At 39.9% G+C, this 16227-nt stretch overlaps 1 pseudogene; it reads left to right on the top strand.

The window, feature by feature from the left end:
• Positions 1 to 4555: 4555 nt before the first annotated feature.
• LOC145391612 (uncharacterized) overlaps positions 4556 to 16227 on the top strand; it is an 81558-nt pseudogene continuing 69886 nt past the window's right edge.

The following is a 16227-nucleotide window of genomic DNA, read 5'->3' as shown; positions in this document are numbered from 1 at the left end:
GCGAGTCTGTTTTGTACTTCTGCTCCTGCATCCAACAGTAAATCTGTTACTATTCCATCTTCTCCCGGAGCCTTCCCTCTTTTCATATTTTTAAGAGAAATATTTACTTAGTCTGGTGGTACATCAGGTATTTCACTTGTGTCAACTGAAAAGTTTGCTATTGGTACTACGGTCTTTGATGCATACAGTTCTTTGTAAAATTCTTCAGCTTTCTTCATCATCTTATCTCTGCATTTAATTATTTCACCGTGATTGTCTTTCAGTAATGTAGTTTGTTGCTTTCCTAGTGCCGTTTTACTGTGGACCTGTTTCAGACTTTTTCTTTTTTTGATGGTTTCTTTGATCTGATCTATGTTTCTCTTTCCTTTTTCTTCTCTTTGTCTCTTGTTGATAACCTTACTTTTTTCCTCTCGTTCTATTTCATCTTTCTTTGTTTTTACTTTCATTTCCTTTCTTTTTTCCATAAGCTCTAGTGTCTTTTCCGAATGCATCTGGGCTTTAGTTGCATTAGGCTTTCCTTCTACCTCCGCTGATTCTCTTAGCACTTTTGTCGGTCTGTCATTCAGCTCATCAGTGTCACATTCAGCACTAATTAGAGCCTGAAATCTGTTCCTTATTACCAACTGAAAGGCTACTTAGTTTTTGTTTACTTTTATTGGGAATATCTTTTTATCTTTAATCATCTTTCTTTCACTTCTGAAACTGAATCTGGCTGGGCAACCCATCATTCTATGGTCAATTTCTTTATATACTTTGTTGATAACTGTGACATCTGTGATCATGTTATTCTTAGCTGTTATAATGAAGTCGATTTCATTCTTTGTTTCTCCATTTGGGCTTCTCCAGGTCCACTTTCTCCCTGTACTTTTCTGAAAGAATGTGTTCATTATTCTCATGTTATATAATTCAGCAAAACTGACCAGCATTTCTCGTCTTTCATTCCTTTTTCCCAACTCTCTCTCTCTCTCTCTCTCTCTCTCTCTATATATATATATATATATATATATATATATATATATATATATATATATATATATATATATTTTTTTTTTTTTTTTTTTTTTTTTCAAATTAAAGGTTCATATGGATGAATATACAAAAAAGAACATTGGGAGTAAACAAAAATTTCTGGGGAAGCTGTTTTAAGTACCGTATTTTAACTATGTACGAGAAGAAAGAAATAATGTACAAAAATTATCGGACCAGAGATAATAGAAGAAACTTTTTTACTGAATGGTTCTATCTCACCACCTAGGCAAAGGGCGTCGTGTGAGTTGGTACTGATGGCTGATGGGTGGAGAAGAGGGCAAGTTACAGGTCACTTGGTTACTGGACGTTTGACAATCAGCAAAGTCGTGATCAGGATGAAAAGCCAAGCAGGTCTGGTGACAGACAGACTTGACGACAGAGAGGCTTGGCGAAGGGCAGGCTTCGTGATAGACTGGCTTTGTGATTGACTGGCACGATGAGAGACAGGCTCGGTGACAGACCGGCTAGATGACAGGCAGGCTTGATGACAGACGACTCGATAACAGACAGGTTCTATGACAGACTGGCTCAATGATAGGTTCTGTGACAGCCAGCCTTGTCGATAGATGGCAGACAGTTGGTTTACAGGCTATTGGATTCGTGGGTCAGTGGCGGATCCAGCATTTGGAAAAGGGGGGTGCTGTTCGTTAATGTAATGGGTGTCGAGCGCCGAAGGAGCGAGGCAATAAGCTAGGGAGTCTGGGGTGAGCGGTAGCTCCCCCAGTGGGGTCCGGGGCGCATATTTCCGAACTGCACTGCAGTAGAGAAAAGGGGCAGAGCTTGGACTGAGACGTCACTATGCGCCTGCCCTCAGTGCAACTTACGCCATGTTTTTGTCGTCCAAGCTGGAGTTTGGGATTCGAAGTGCGTCTTGGAGTGCTTGGTTTCTGTTGAAAACAGTCCAGGATACGTAGAACCGAAAACTTACGTGCTGATTGCAAAGTAAACAGAGGGGTTCGCCCAAGACGATCTTCTGACAAATATGCAACTTACATGTGGCCGTTATTTGTGCTGAACTGGCTCTATATGCCATTAATATTAGCCACCTGCACCCTAGTTATACGTACATCGTGCAAATTTCGTGATATTGATCATTTACTTGTCCTTGCTGGCCAATCTCACTCTCCCCAAGCTGCACCGAGACTGCTTCCGACCACGCTTGGGTGAGATACGAAGACGGTCTTCGTTTCGATGACAGATGCTTGGGCTGGCTTCGTTTCACTTTGGCCGACAAAAACGGTGCAGCTTGGTTTCACCGAAGATGGCATTGAATCCGATCCGTCAGCTTGGACGACAAAAACGTGGCTTTAGATACAGGTTTCTCTCTCAGTTTCATTGGTTCGGGTCTGCGATTGTGATGAACGATACTCCCACTTTCCTATTCATTTTATCAATATCCATAGAATACAATGTCTACTCACGGGCCGGCCAGGAGCTAAAGAAAACGCGCCCACTCATGAGTGATGACGTCACACTCTCTCTTCGCACCCTGCGTCCCTCACTCAGCTCCTCAGAATGTCAACATTCATGAAATGTGGTGTGCCCATTTGCGATTGACATTAGATCCGCCACTTTTCCACGATTGTTTCCATACACAAGGTGAAGAAAAATGCCGAATTACTGTTCAGTATAGTGATGTTTTCCGTGCAAGACGGAGACGAAACGTCACAGTCCACAATTTCCCGAAAAATTAAGAAATAAGATGGTAAAGAAAAGGACTACTACAGGACAGATATTGGGAAAGTACAAATAAGTTCATTTATCTGGTTGATACTTGGTTTGATATATTCAATTTCCGTGTTACACGGGATGTAAAGTCTTCTAGAAATGCTTATGGGTTAGATTTAGAAACCCATGACAAAACACCGAAGTACATGATAAACACAGCAAAACCATTGTGAATATATGAGAGTAAAGGGCTTTACCAGTTTCAGAACGGACTAATCATTTCATCAAGGTCTTTGCCTAAGTTACAGGAAATGGTAAAAGGTTAGTACAATATCTCCTACATATTAACATACAGATTGGATCAAGATGGGCTGGAGCACTCCTTTGCTTGCCTCAGACAAATGGGTGTATGTTATCAGCATCCATCTCCTGTTGCTGTTAAATATCGGGTTAAGTCACATCTCAGAATAAATAGTTCACATTTGGGGTCAAAATACAATGTGGAGGAAAAAAAATTGAGGATGTGAACAACTGAACATGTCAGCAGGATCATTTTCCAGCTTCAGTGATGAGCATGCTTCACTGTCTGAGGATAATGAATAAAATCTCCAGCGTGAAATAACCATGTCTCTGCAACGGTGTTCTGCTTGTCAGACGAAAACGATGAACCAGTGGCAGAGGGTATGGGCAAGGAAAATATTTCAGACAACCTGCATTTAGAAGTTAAAAGAAGTTACTGAGCAAGAGGACATTGCGTATTTTGGTGGATTCTTAGCTCAAAAATTTTCTCAATATGGTTACCTCGGTTCAGTGGCATCAAACAAAGAAGACATATGGATTGGTGTAATTAGCACGGGAAATGAAAAATTGATGAAACTTAGCTTTGAATTCCCGGAAAAATTAAAAACAATGGAAAAGATATTTATTTGTCTTCATGGAGCTAAAGCCTTGCAAACTGAAAAAGCCACTGCCCAGAATCTACCCAGTAAAACAGCTAGATTTGTTTCTCTGCCTTATGAAGTAATTATTAAATTTATTCACTGTCGTATGTTTCTTAGAATGCGAATACTAAATAAAAATAATCATTTCATCCAGAAAATCTTTAAACAAAATGAGTACACTGATAATAGATAAAGATGTATAAATATTTTGACTGATTGATTGCTTGAGAGAGAGAGAGAGAGAGAGAGAGAGAGAGAGAGAGAGGGGGGGGGGAGGGAGGGGGGGAGAGAGAGAGAGATTTATATTCAATGAACTTTAAGTGTGACATGAGACAATTTTCTAGTCCATATGCTTAAACACTGTTTCAAAGCTTATAAATGATGAGCATGCTATGACTAAAGCCAATTAATTGTTTGGCTAGAGATTCATATATTATTTATCTGCATTATTTTTGACAATGTGCAAGCACATGCTAAGATATGGTAAGAAGGAAATAGAAATTTTAGAGTGTAACACTGTAAGGTATGACCTGGGACGCGGGAGACTGGAGAGAGGAGTGTGACGTCATCAGTCAGGTGCTGGTGCGTTTTCTTTCTCTCCCGGGCGGCCCGTGAGTAGACATTGTATTCTATAGATATTGCACTTTATATGCCATTACATTTAAAACGTACGTGACCTCAAGCGGTCTGACCAATCAACGTAATTTTTATCTATATATGACGTCAGTACAAGCGATCATGTTTCTCATAGTAGAATTCGATAACACTGTTCTGAATAAACATTTTTAGGAAACCATTTGTGGAAAATTTTACTGAAAAAATGAGAAAGTAAAAAAAAATATTTGACTCTGCACTCATATCGCACATGCGCCGCCCACGTGCTGATGTATGATGGATTGATGGTTTGTGTGGCCACTATGAAAGACGCCTGCAAGCGTGTATGGTGTGTGGTTTCTCCTATGAATTTTGAAGTAGACTTTCAGAGTGACGGTTTTGAAAATATCATTCTTGAGAAGAAAGATAATATAGTGAAATTATGGGCAAATGCTTCAACAGAAGAAGTGAGTGGATGGAAACAAATAATTTACAAGAAAAATATGACCACTCTCAATTGCAAAGAGACTTTAAGGAACTTGGAGCGACTGGCATTTCGACAGCGTCTAATTGGAGTCCATGGCGATCTTCGTCATAGAAGGAAGAAGATGCCATGCACAGGGTGAGGCTTTATTACTTTTGTAATGATTTAATACAGACTCAAATTTTCGTGTATAATTAATTTCTTAATGTCATTCTAATACTGTTTTGTTTTCCTAGATGTCCTCTGAAGGTTATAATCAAGGTCAAACTTGTGACACCTAGTACGAAGAGACGGGACCTAGAGGTTGCAAAACACCCTTGTATTATTGAAATCCATGGAAAGCATAATCATTCTACTATGTGAGCCTCATCTCTTACTAAACATCGAGTTCTCATGGAAACGATGCACTATTTTACCAGATACTTCGAACAGGGTATGTATATCACTCAGCATACATTATGCTTATATGTTTTTGGTATACTTTTCATTGTGTTACTATTTAAATTTAGAAAATAGTTTGATTACCTGCCTAAAAAGTCCATCTGAAAATCTCTCCCATTTTGACAGCATTTTATGATATTTTGTACTGTAAATTTGTGCAGAAAACCAATTGTTGGAGAACAAATAAAAATGTGCTTAAGCAATCTTTTTTCCGTACCATGCATGTATTAGTCTGATGTTTTCAGGTATGACAACAGCTCAGGCATCTCGAATGCACAGTGCTAAACTGGAGCTGAACCTGGCTGAATTGGCAAACCATGCTGTCAACCCATCGCCTCGATCGGTTTCTTACCTGAGAGAATGCTGGCTTCATGAAAATCATGAAACTGTTGGACAGAGTATGATCTCTGCAATTGAGAAGTACCCCAGAGAGTCAACTGACTCCAACCTCCAGTTTGATATCGATGGCAATAACTTTGTTGTGGTGCTGGTGACAAGTTTTATGGAGCGAGTTCACCGCAAGTTCAAGGAAGCTGGCGAGGTGGTTTTTGTTGATACAACCAGCCATGTTGACCAGCTCAACACAGCTGTCACTCCTCTACTGTGTGTTAGACCTGCTGGAGCTGTTCCGTTGGGCATCATCTTATACGTCATCTCAAGATGAAAAGATGTACACAAAAGGTGGGTGGGATTTTACAAAGTTTACAATGTTATATATATATATATATATATATATATATATATATATATATATATATATATATATAGAGAGAGAGAGAGAGAGAGAGAGAGAGAGAGAGAGAGAGAGAGATGCGGAAGGTAGCATGCGATAATTGTTTGTATGATCAGGTTTTCACTCGCACCTTTCTCCCATCTGATTTTGATTAAACTATTATCCAGCATTTACAGTTAGTTTGAACATTTATCGTCTAAGAATATTGTTTGTATCATTTACCTTTGAGCCTTATAAAAAATTATCTCCAATGAAAACTCTGATTTGGTAATCAATAGTTCTACCATTCGCATTAAGTCTGACATCTATATATATATATACTGTTCTACAGGGTTCCAGCTACTGCGTAACATGCTCGGAACAACTGGGTTCTTTGGTCAAGGTCATCCCAATTGCTTCATGACAGATAATAGCGAAGCACAGCGGAACGCGTTACGATCCGTATGGCCAGAATCTACTTTGTTCTCGTGTGTCTTCCACTTGCTGCAGCAAGTGTGGCGCTGGTTGTGCGATTCATCGCATGGCGTGAAGAAAGAGCATCGTCCTCAGCTGATGGCAGTCACCAAGCAACTGGTATACGCTGAGACCAAAGTTGCATTCACTGAACGGTGGGATGTATTCAGCAAGTATCCTCAGGCTGCCGAGTACACAAAGTACACTAGGTATGATGTCACCACTAAGTAGATATCCAAAGACCGTTCAAGCTAAACTGTTTAATTTACATAATAATTTCAAGTTATTCCTCTATATTCCTCTAAAGGATCTAGCAGAACTCAGAGAACATGCTATGTAGTTTTAAGACTTTTTCTGATGTCAATGAGTTAAATCTATCTAATAATCACATGATGCAATTTTACAGGTGTCTAACTCAGTTGGTTGAGAGGTGTCGTGATTGGAGCGTCACCTACAGATCAGGCCATCTCGTTCGCTATCACCAAATGAACAACTTTGCGGAGTCCACTATGTGTACTATAAAGGACGTTGTTCTAAACAGGTGATAGTGATATTAATTTACATACATACACACTTGTACACTCATCTTATTTTGGGCCAAATGCTTCGTGCTAATTCTTCACCCGAAATCAACCTAAATCACAATAAATCTTCACATTAAAATCCGGTCTTTAATTATGAGTATGGTTAATGTACCTGACACATTGTCTGTGTTCATTTCAGATGCAAGGTCTACAACACAAACCAGCTCATCGTATTCATGAACGAAGTTTTCGACATGTACAGTCAGGAAAAGTTCCGCATTACCCACCTCGCGAAGCACTGGTGTGAGACGGGTGAATGTGAAGCAGCAGCCAGACCTCATATGTCTGGTAACTGTGAGTGTGAAGGAGGAGGAGGTGGAAGACTGGGGGCAGAGGAGGGTTTAGTGATAGATTGGGAATCACGTGTAGGTGTCCAGCGTTTGATTTGGACGGTGTTTTTGAGTTAATTTAGTAAGGATAGATGACTGTATGATGTTAGCATTTTATGAAGAAAATTACGTAAATGTTTGTAGACCTAGCGTTGTCAGGAAAGTTATGGAAGTTTGCTGGGTTCGGACAGAGGTTTGAATGCTTTCATTCATTTAACATGAGACATTTCCCCAGGAGATATTCATAATAATGATAGGCTATAACATATTTTTTATATTTTGTGTTGACTCGAAAACAAAACCACTATATTATCTCTCTCTCTCTCTCTCTCTCTCTCTCTCTCTCTCTCTCTCTCTCTCTCTCTCTGTATGTATGTATTTATGTAAATTCGTACAAATTTATTTATCCTCTTTCGTCCCACTGTAAACATCCGCCTACAAACATTTTCAGTGTTATTCTGGTAATTATTCATCTCGAACTTAGTTAAGAGTAACGTGCAATAGTAATACTAAAAAAGATTATTTATATGAGCGATTAACAGGTTTTTCGTTTTACTATAGACAGAATGACATGGGAAGTCCTAATTATAAGATCAGTCTCTCTATCATTCCTATCGAACATCACAAAACGAAGCCAAAGAAGCATACCTTTGACAGTAAACATGTATTGATACTGTGATATGAGCAACTCTCCAAACCCTTCCACCCCCGGCCACCCTCCCTCTCACTCACAGTTACCAGACGAGTGGGGTCTGGCTGCTGCTTCGTGACTCTTCGTCGACCACCAATGCCCCGAACAGTGGGTAATGCGGAATTTTCCCTGACTGTACATGAAGCAATGCCTTGTCGATGTCGCCCTAGGCAGGTGCCAGGCAAAAGCTCCATTGACCTGCACGATCTGTGTGAACCACATCGAACGTATTGGTGAAAACACCTTCACTGTCAAAAGCCAATCACAGCCTGATGTGAGGTACACTGTAGACCTGAATATAGGGATGTGTGAATGCACAACTGGACAGACCGGCGGTGCATGCAAGCACCAAATGGCGTGCTCAACTCATTTTTTAGTCGAGTTGCCACAGTTTTTCCTGAGCACTCCTGAAAGATGACGTTTGCTGGCGTGTGCCGCCTTAGGGCACGAAAGGGTTCCACTGCTGGAGTTCTTCAGTGGTTTAACTGTGACTGAAGACAAGGCAAAGGAGGTCAACGACCCAACAAAACCTGTTAGTGCTAGGGAAGAGGGCTTGTTAAATCAAGCAGGTAGCTCGGACTCGGACTTTGTTGTCTCAGATCAATCGGAAAAGGAAGCCACTGTTGAACTTCCAAACATCGATCTATAACCCTGCCACGAGCTGCTAGAAAAAATTGTTGGTCAGTTTGCTGACAACAACACTGAAGTAGCTCTGGCAGCATTCATGAGGAAGCTGGGTGGTGTCAAGTCTTCCAACCAGCATAACTGTTTGCTGCATTTGGCAGGTCAGCATGCTCGCCATTTGGCTCTGGACGCGGGAGGATTGGTTGCCAACCACCTTCCATCGCTCGTAGACAGTCAGGTGTGGCAAGGGGAGCTGTTCCTATTGGCAAGGGCCTCAAGAGACAGGGTTGTCTTGTCAGCCGAGTTTCGAAACGGCTGTGAAATCTCACAGCTAATGTTTCAAAAAACCAGCCGAATGCAAAGTCATATGTGAGTTTTTATATGTACAGTCACTCCCAAAAGTCTGGCCCAGTTCATCATTGAATCCGAAACATTTGCTGAGATAAATAGCCATATGTGTAAGTTGTTTCAGATTCCTTGGTTCAGGGTTTCTTGTGATCTACAAATGTACCCGACTTTTGGGAGTGACTGTACGACTTCATTTCTCTGCTGTGCATCTTCATTATTGTATAGGAGTGATCTATATATTTTTTACGACACTAGAATTTTTGTTTTCTGTATTTTTATCGCATTTTTTTTTATGTCTCTTTTTATGTGCAACACTCATTCATCTTGAGTAAGGCGTCTTTGTTCAATATACATCTTGTTTTATGTTTTATGTATTATCACATAATTTTTTCCTTTTTTTTTTTTTTGGTATGTACGTGCAGCGCTCATTGAGTGCTCTTGAGTAAGGTAATTTTGTTCAATACATATCTTGTTGGTGGCAAGCAGTGAACGTTCCTGTCAGTGACCAATAGCACCATTAATTGTCGGTTGTAGATCAGAATACCTAAACTTTCGCCAAAATACCTGAAATTTCACACTGTTGAGTACTGATGGTTTCATTGCAGAATGACTACGTCGTGTTAAGCTTTTAAATATCAAACTGGGAAAAAATAATACAATGATAAACTAAGATACGCTATAATATAATGACAAATGTGGGCCTCTGCATCCAAAGGGGGTCATGCACCAAAAATAAAATTTTACAGGAGAGGCTTGTAAAAATCAACAAAGTGTTTGCAACTGTAATTTTGTTAGTTATTGACATCCAATGCTCATTTTGGTATCAAATTACAGCTTAATACCTGAAGTGTATGAATCTGATAGAAGATAATGAATTTTATGAAATATAATGTATCTATTGCTTGTTGTTACGGTTGCCTAATGTTGCACCCTTATTGAACTTTACAAGCATCTCCTGTTGCGAAATATTACAATAATATCCATATTAATAATGTTAACAATAGTCAATAGCATGGGCAGCATAAAAGCATCATAAAAATACCGGACAAAAATGATACTACTACTACTACTAGCAATAATACAGCCCCACACAACATTACTCCTCTTCCCCCACACACATTAACACTTTTTCTATCTCTTTACACAAAATTAATGTCCACAGTCACCCATTAGTAGTGAAGAATGCAGTACAGTGCCAGTAGTGCCATGTAATGCCACAGTTTTCCTCTGTTATCCATACTCCGTCGTCCAATATCCAGGCCAGGGTCGTCAACTGGGGTGGTCAGGGCAGGTGAGGTGTGACACTATAGCGCCATGTAGTGCCACAGTCGTCCTCCATTATCCATAATCCGTCGTCCATCCAGGCCACAATGGGGAACTTCCTTGTTGCAGCTGATGCTGTTACATCTGCGTAATCCTTAGTACTTGGCAGGTAGTTTGTCTTCCTGATCTTCTTTATGATGTTGCTGAAGGCCTATGGCCGGACTTCAGGAACACAAACTCCACCTGCACAGACACGTACCCCGCCACCACCATCACCTCCGCTGCACTCACTACACTGGACATGCTAGCCTTTGGACACGGAGTTTGCCTCGAGCCGAGGCAGCTGCGTGCAGGTTTGGACGTGGCAATGTTGAAAGAAATATGACTTTCAACCCTATGTCCAGTGTCGGAAGGGGGTTATTTCCAAATCCAACCGTTAGAGGAAGGGTTAAATTAGTGCTCTCTGGTGCTATCACAAAACTGGCCGGGCCAGCACTTGACCCCATTCGGACGCGGAGGCCCACAAATATTCTGTATTCATTTATGAAATGTACATTAATAGATACACATACAGTACATTTTAAATGTAATGGCATATAAAATGTATAGGAATATGGGAATATCGCTCATCACAATCGCAGGCCCGAAGCAATGAAACCGAGAGAAAAACCTGTATTTAAGTTGCGCTGAAGGTGGGCGCATAGTGACGTAACAGTCCTAGCCCAGCCCCTTGGGTCTACTTCAGTACAGTTCAGAAATATGCGTCCGGGGTGGAGCCCCGGTTGCAAAACGCTTTTTAACATTTCGCAAGCATTTTGAAAGCATTTTGGGGCAAGTTGTAGTACTTTTATGGTGCTTAATATTTAGAACCTGTAACCAACAATTCGTGTTAGATGGAAATCAGTTACAGATCTCTACAGATTGACTGAAATTTGAATGTATTATAGATTCAAACAATTCTCTTCCAATTGATCAAAATTAAAATATAAATAAATTTTAACCATTCCCTACCTATTGATCAAAACTGAAATATAGATCATTCAAACCATTCTTTACCAGTTGATCAAAATTGAAATATATTTTGGATTATATCTGTATCTTATTGTTTATTTTATTGTATTTTTCTCCAATAAACTGTATGGTGGTGGTCGTGGCTTCCCTGTATGATGCTAAGTCTACTAATACCAAGTCGGTTCACTTTCCCTCAGGGCGCAGGGAGGCGTGGCTTGTGTGTGACGTAAGTCGGCTTAAGTAACAGAAAATGTATAAAAGGGCAGACTCAAATTAAACATTTATAATAAGGGAAAACCAAGAAGGGGAAGAAGTGAGGACCCGTTTAACCGTATAACATAGCAGCAGGTTCCCTCGCACCCCTACGCCTTCCCTCACACCCCCATACCTTCCCTCACACATTTCAGTCCCTTCCCTCACTTCGGACTGAAAATGTGTCATGGTCTGGAGAGTGTAGCATACATCCACTCACCAGCACGGTCAGGTGTCAACTGAACTTCGGTTTCGTGCCAGCTGATTTCACTCCCATGCTCCGCCCCCTGCGCCAGCTTGGACCCGTTTTAGATGGAAGTGATCCGACTTGGTATTAGTAGACTTAGGTATGATGAGCGTGAGGCTGTGAGCCGTGATGGGTACAACAATGTGAAGTTGGTGTGACACTACGTCTATGTGGTCTGTGGTCACTGGTCAGGAGCTAAGGTGTGAAGTCAGGACTCACGAGTGTGAAAATCACAACATTCAAGTTGTTACATGCTTACAATTCTGATAGTTTTTTTCCCAGTTATTGAGGGTTTGTCTATTCTAAGAGGGCATTTTATTTCAATATTTTCGATTTGAGATCATCATAACCAACTCGAAGAAACAAAAAATTGTCCTCAAACACAAGCAAAACTTTAAAAAATATTGAGACCGAAAACCTAATGACAGTCTCTCAGTCGATGTTGTCCAAGGATATTGGTAGCGATATGGTACGTGTCCGTTTCACGAAAGATTCTACCTTCTCTCTCTCTCTCTCTCTGTTGAAACTGACAAGTCTTGTTTCATTATTTTACACACATATCTGCTGTTCTTTTCTCATTTCTTTCTCTTATATTCTTTGTCACTTTCAGCCCATTGTTTCATCGTTTGGATTTCTTTATTTTACGTCTGATTCCTTAAAATCTATTCTTTATAGCTAATACTAATTATAATTAAAATAATAATTATTATTATTATAATTATTTTTATTATTAGTATAGCTTTTTCTATTTTTAATGACACTGGTATTTGATAATAATCAGTTCTTAGGGGTGCCATTCATAGCTGAAGGGGGGGATCCTCCCCCCCCTGGATCCGCCGCTGTTGAGGGTAGACAGACTTGACTTCATTGCCACCAAAATGTGAGTTGTATGTTCGTATATATACCATTAAGGTCTCAGTTTTTTCTTAAATACTCCATATTGCTACTGGATGCTTTATTGGGAGCAAGTTGTGTTACGCCCCCGGAGTCTAGTTGATCTTTGTCTCATACAATCTTTCAGGGTAAAGGTAAAGGAGTTCCCTTTTGCGTGTTGCTCATTTTCATGAATAAGCTATGTACACATAATACAGTCTCCTCAGCAGATTTGGTAAGGAGGCAGCTGGCTCATGACATTCTAGCAATGTCTGAGTCATGACGGGTAAACAACAAACATCCGCTCCCTTACACCGCCACCACCACTACCAACCCCTGACTTCACAACCACAACCACCACCACTACAACCACCTAGGTTCTAGAACAACTACCACCATCACCAACATAGCCTTGTGTGTGTGTGTGTGTGTGTGTGTGTGTGTGAGAGAGAGAGAGAGAGAGAGAGAGAGAGAGAGATCTTGTCGCATTCCTGGCTTTAAGAAAACATTTTTTATTATATACCATAATAGAGCACTCCAGAAGCGGATGGGAGTCGAGTGATGGTTTTACGCAGGTTGATTGATACACAGATCTGTCGGTCCTTTCTCAGTGTTCCAAATGTAAACTCTTAAACATAATGTTCTCCCCTTTTTTTCCCGGTTATATTCTGATGCCTTCAGAAAATCTGTGTGTGTGTGTGTGTGTGTGTGTGTGTGTGAGGGAGGGAGAATATGTCAAATCACCAGAGTCACAAAACCTTTCAAGAGCAAATACATATAAACAAAATCCATCCATCCATTGCCAGACGCCATAATCCCGTAAGGGTGGCTGTTTGACTTTGAGTTTGTAGTTTTACGCGGAATTTCATTAACCCTCCGCCAACCCATTTGTTGACACGTAGGGAACACGTATGTGCAGGTTATATGGTTATCACCCAACGCTGTAAATGGTTTCCTGGCTGACAGGAAAAAATTTGGCTTGTCACTCAATGTAAAGCTACCTGTGAAGGAAAGAAGAATAAGAAAAAGTGAAAGGAGAGATGGAAGATATCGGAAAAGAAGAGGGCCGACACAGAAAAAGAATGATAGAAGTGAAAGAACTGGGCCTACATCAATCGAATTATTCTGCAGTAAAAAATGGTGTGATCATGATGTGCGATGGAGACAGACAGTCATTGATACACAGACATACAGTTACTAAAAGCCAGAAATAAAAACAGGGTCAGAAGATAGATTGACAGATAGACATATGCATGTAAGATAAACGGAAAAAACACTATTACACAGAAAATAAATAGATAAGCCAATATAAAGACATTTAGCACAAAAGCACCATTCCCAACACCAGTCTCTGCCAAACGCCTTTCATTTGAAACATATATCCACAGACAGAATGATATACAGACAGGTAAATATATCTACCAAAACACATACAGACACACAAACCCAGACTTCCAATCACCATTCCATATTCCAAAATCTGCCTTAAACGTCTTCCACTGCAAATTGCCTTTTTTTTTTTTTTTTTTTTTTTTTAGGGCAATGGATTATATTCGATATCTGATCAGCAAATTTTCAAAGTTTTGGAGAAGTGACAGGAATGGGATTGGCGTGGGATTTCCTGGAGAGAGAGAGAAAGAGAGAGAGAGAAAGAGACAGAGTTAATCATTCTGCCATTCCTTCACTATCTCTTTCCCTGCTTTAACGTTAGTGTATTCTTGCTACCTCCAAGAGATTTTATTCCCTTACACAACACAACCTCTCCAAAACATTTTTTTCTTTTTCTTAACACCTAACGACTTTATCCAGCCTAGGAGAGAGGACATAGGTTGAAAACATAGTCATGTGTAGCTTTACTCATCATCATAATCATTGCCGTTATCATCACTATCATCATCTCTTTCATCACCAGCGTGTTCCTCCTCCTCCTCCTCCTCATCATCATCATCATCATCATCATCGTCAGCGTGCCCCTCCATCTCCTCCTCCTCATCATCATCCCTACTATCAACATTCTTGCTTTCATCATATGTTTCCCTCCTTCTCATCATCATCTCTACCGTTCATTATCACTATCATCAGCATCAACACCTTCATCACTAAATTATATTCATCATTATCATCATAATCACTAATATCATCGTCATTATTATTAGCTGCAGCAGCAGCATCCTCATCTTCATAAGCAACACCACTTCCTTCACCAACATCATATCATTATCCTCCTCCTCATCATCATCAAAATACTTATTTCCATCACCATCATCATCATCATCATCATCACCATAAGCAGCAGCAGCAGCATGATCATCACCACTTCTCACCAACATCATATCATTATCTTCCTCCTCCTCCTTACTGTCATCATCATCATTATTACTACCACCATCATTAATCCATGATCTCCACTACTTCACCTGGAAAAAATAAGACAGAGAGAAACTAAAGAAAATGAAAAGACAAAAACAACTTCAATAATACAGACCATCTTGCTGTCAGTGATATCCCTCTGCTCCTTCCTCCTCTCGCTCAGAGTTTTGCCATCTTTACCAAAGCGAGAGAGAGAGAGAGAGAGAGAGAGAAAATGTCTTTCTTTCTGCCTCAGGACTTCGACTTGGGAGACAGTTAAATGAAAGTTAAATGATAATTTTGGCAACCCGATTTTAAAACAACAATCTAAAAATGATTTTGAGATTAATTTTAAGTAGATTGAGATATAATTCTAATATCCAAATTAAAGTATATTTTGAAAAAGATTTAGATGTAACTATAGTACCTTAATTTTAGCACAATATTGAGAGAAAAACTAGAGCATTCCTCTGAGACCTAATTACAGGGAAAACTGCTTGAAGCTATTTAACTTTGAAGCATACTTCGTAATATTAATCTTAAGTGTAATTCTTCCTGTTTAGTTTCTGCCTTTGAAGGTGAAATTTAAGGTATAGATTTTAAGACAGAATTTGATGTCTAAAATTTATCAGTCTTAACTCCTACTGTACAGTGACACTTTATATTCTTACTAACACCCGACAGTCATAGTCCCCTTAAGAAAAACATCTCTTGTAGGAAACAGTATATGAATTCCGTATGACATACAGGTTCACCAATTTTCTGGCACTGGATGGTCTGGCACATTTTTAATCCGGACAAAATTGCGAGATGCCACTTCAAATTCTGGTGCCCTCCAGCCGCGGATATTGGGTGGCCTCAGATAGTGTTGAGTGTTGAGAGTGGTCGCTTGGATTGCTTACACAGCATGCCTTGGTGTTGATACCCTGTATTTTATCTGGTTCTAAGCTTATTTAACATACATATAACACTAGCTCTGGCTTCTTAGAAAGATGTAGGTGTCGGTGTCAATGCTTACACCGATGCTGCTACTCTCGATCGTGAACCAGACGACCTTTTTCTCTCGTATTCGCTGCATAACTTTGTGAGCCAGCATTGTTATCATTGTATTATTCACTGAATACGTAATTCACACAATTAACCTTTCCTAACCATCAGTATCTGTTCCTGTGAATAAGACGCTTAACGTGAATCTTCAGTCTTTTAGTTATATTTTCCGATATATATTATCCATAACCACCTCAGTTTATGCTTAATTACTACCAGAGTCAAATAAAAAGGTAATATTCATCACAAGTAACCACTGAGACAAC

This window comes from Coenobita brevimanus, chromosome 19 (genome assembly GCF_032717465.1).
Source record: "Coenobita brevimanus isolate Jiangsu-jjx chromosome 19, ASM3271746v2, whole genome shotgun sequence".
Taxonomy (NCBI): Eukaryota; Metazoa; Arthropoda; class Malacostraca; order Decapoda; family Coenobitidae; genus Coenobita; species Coenobita brevimanus.
This window is presented reverse-complemented; position numbering and strand designations above follow the sequence as displayed.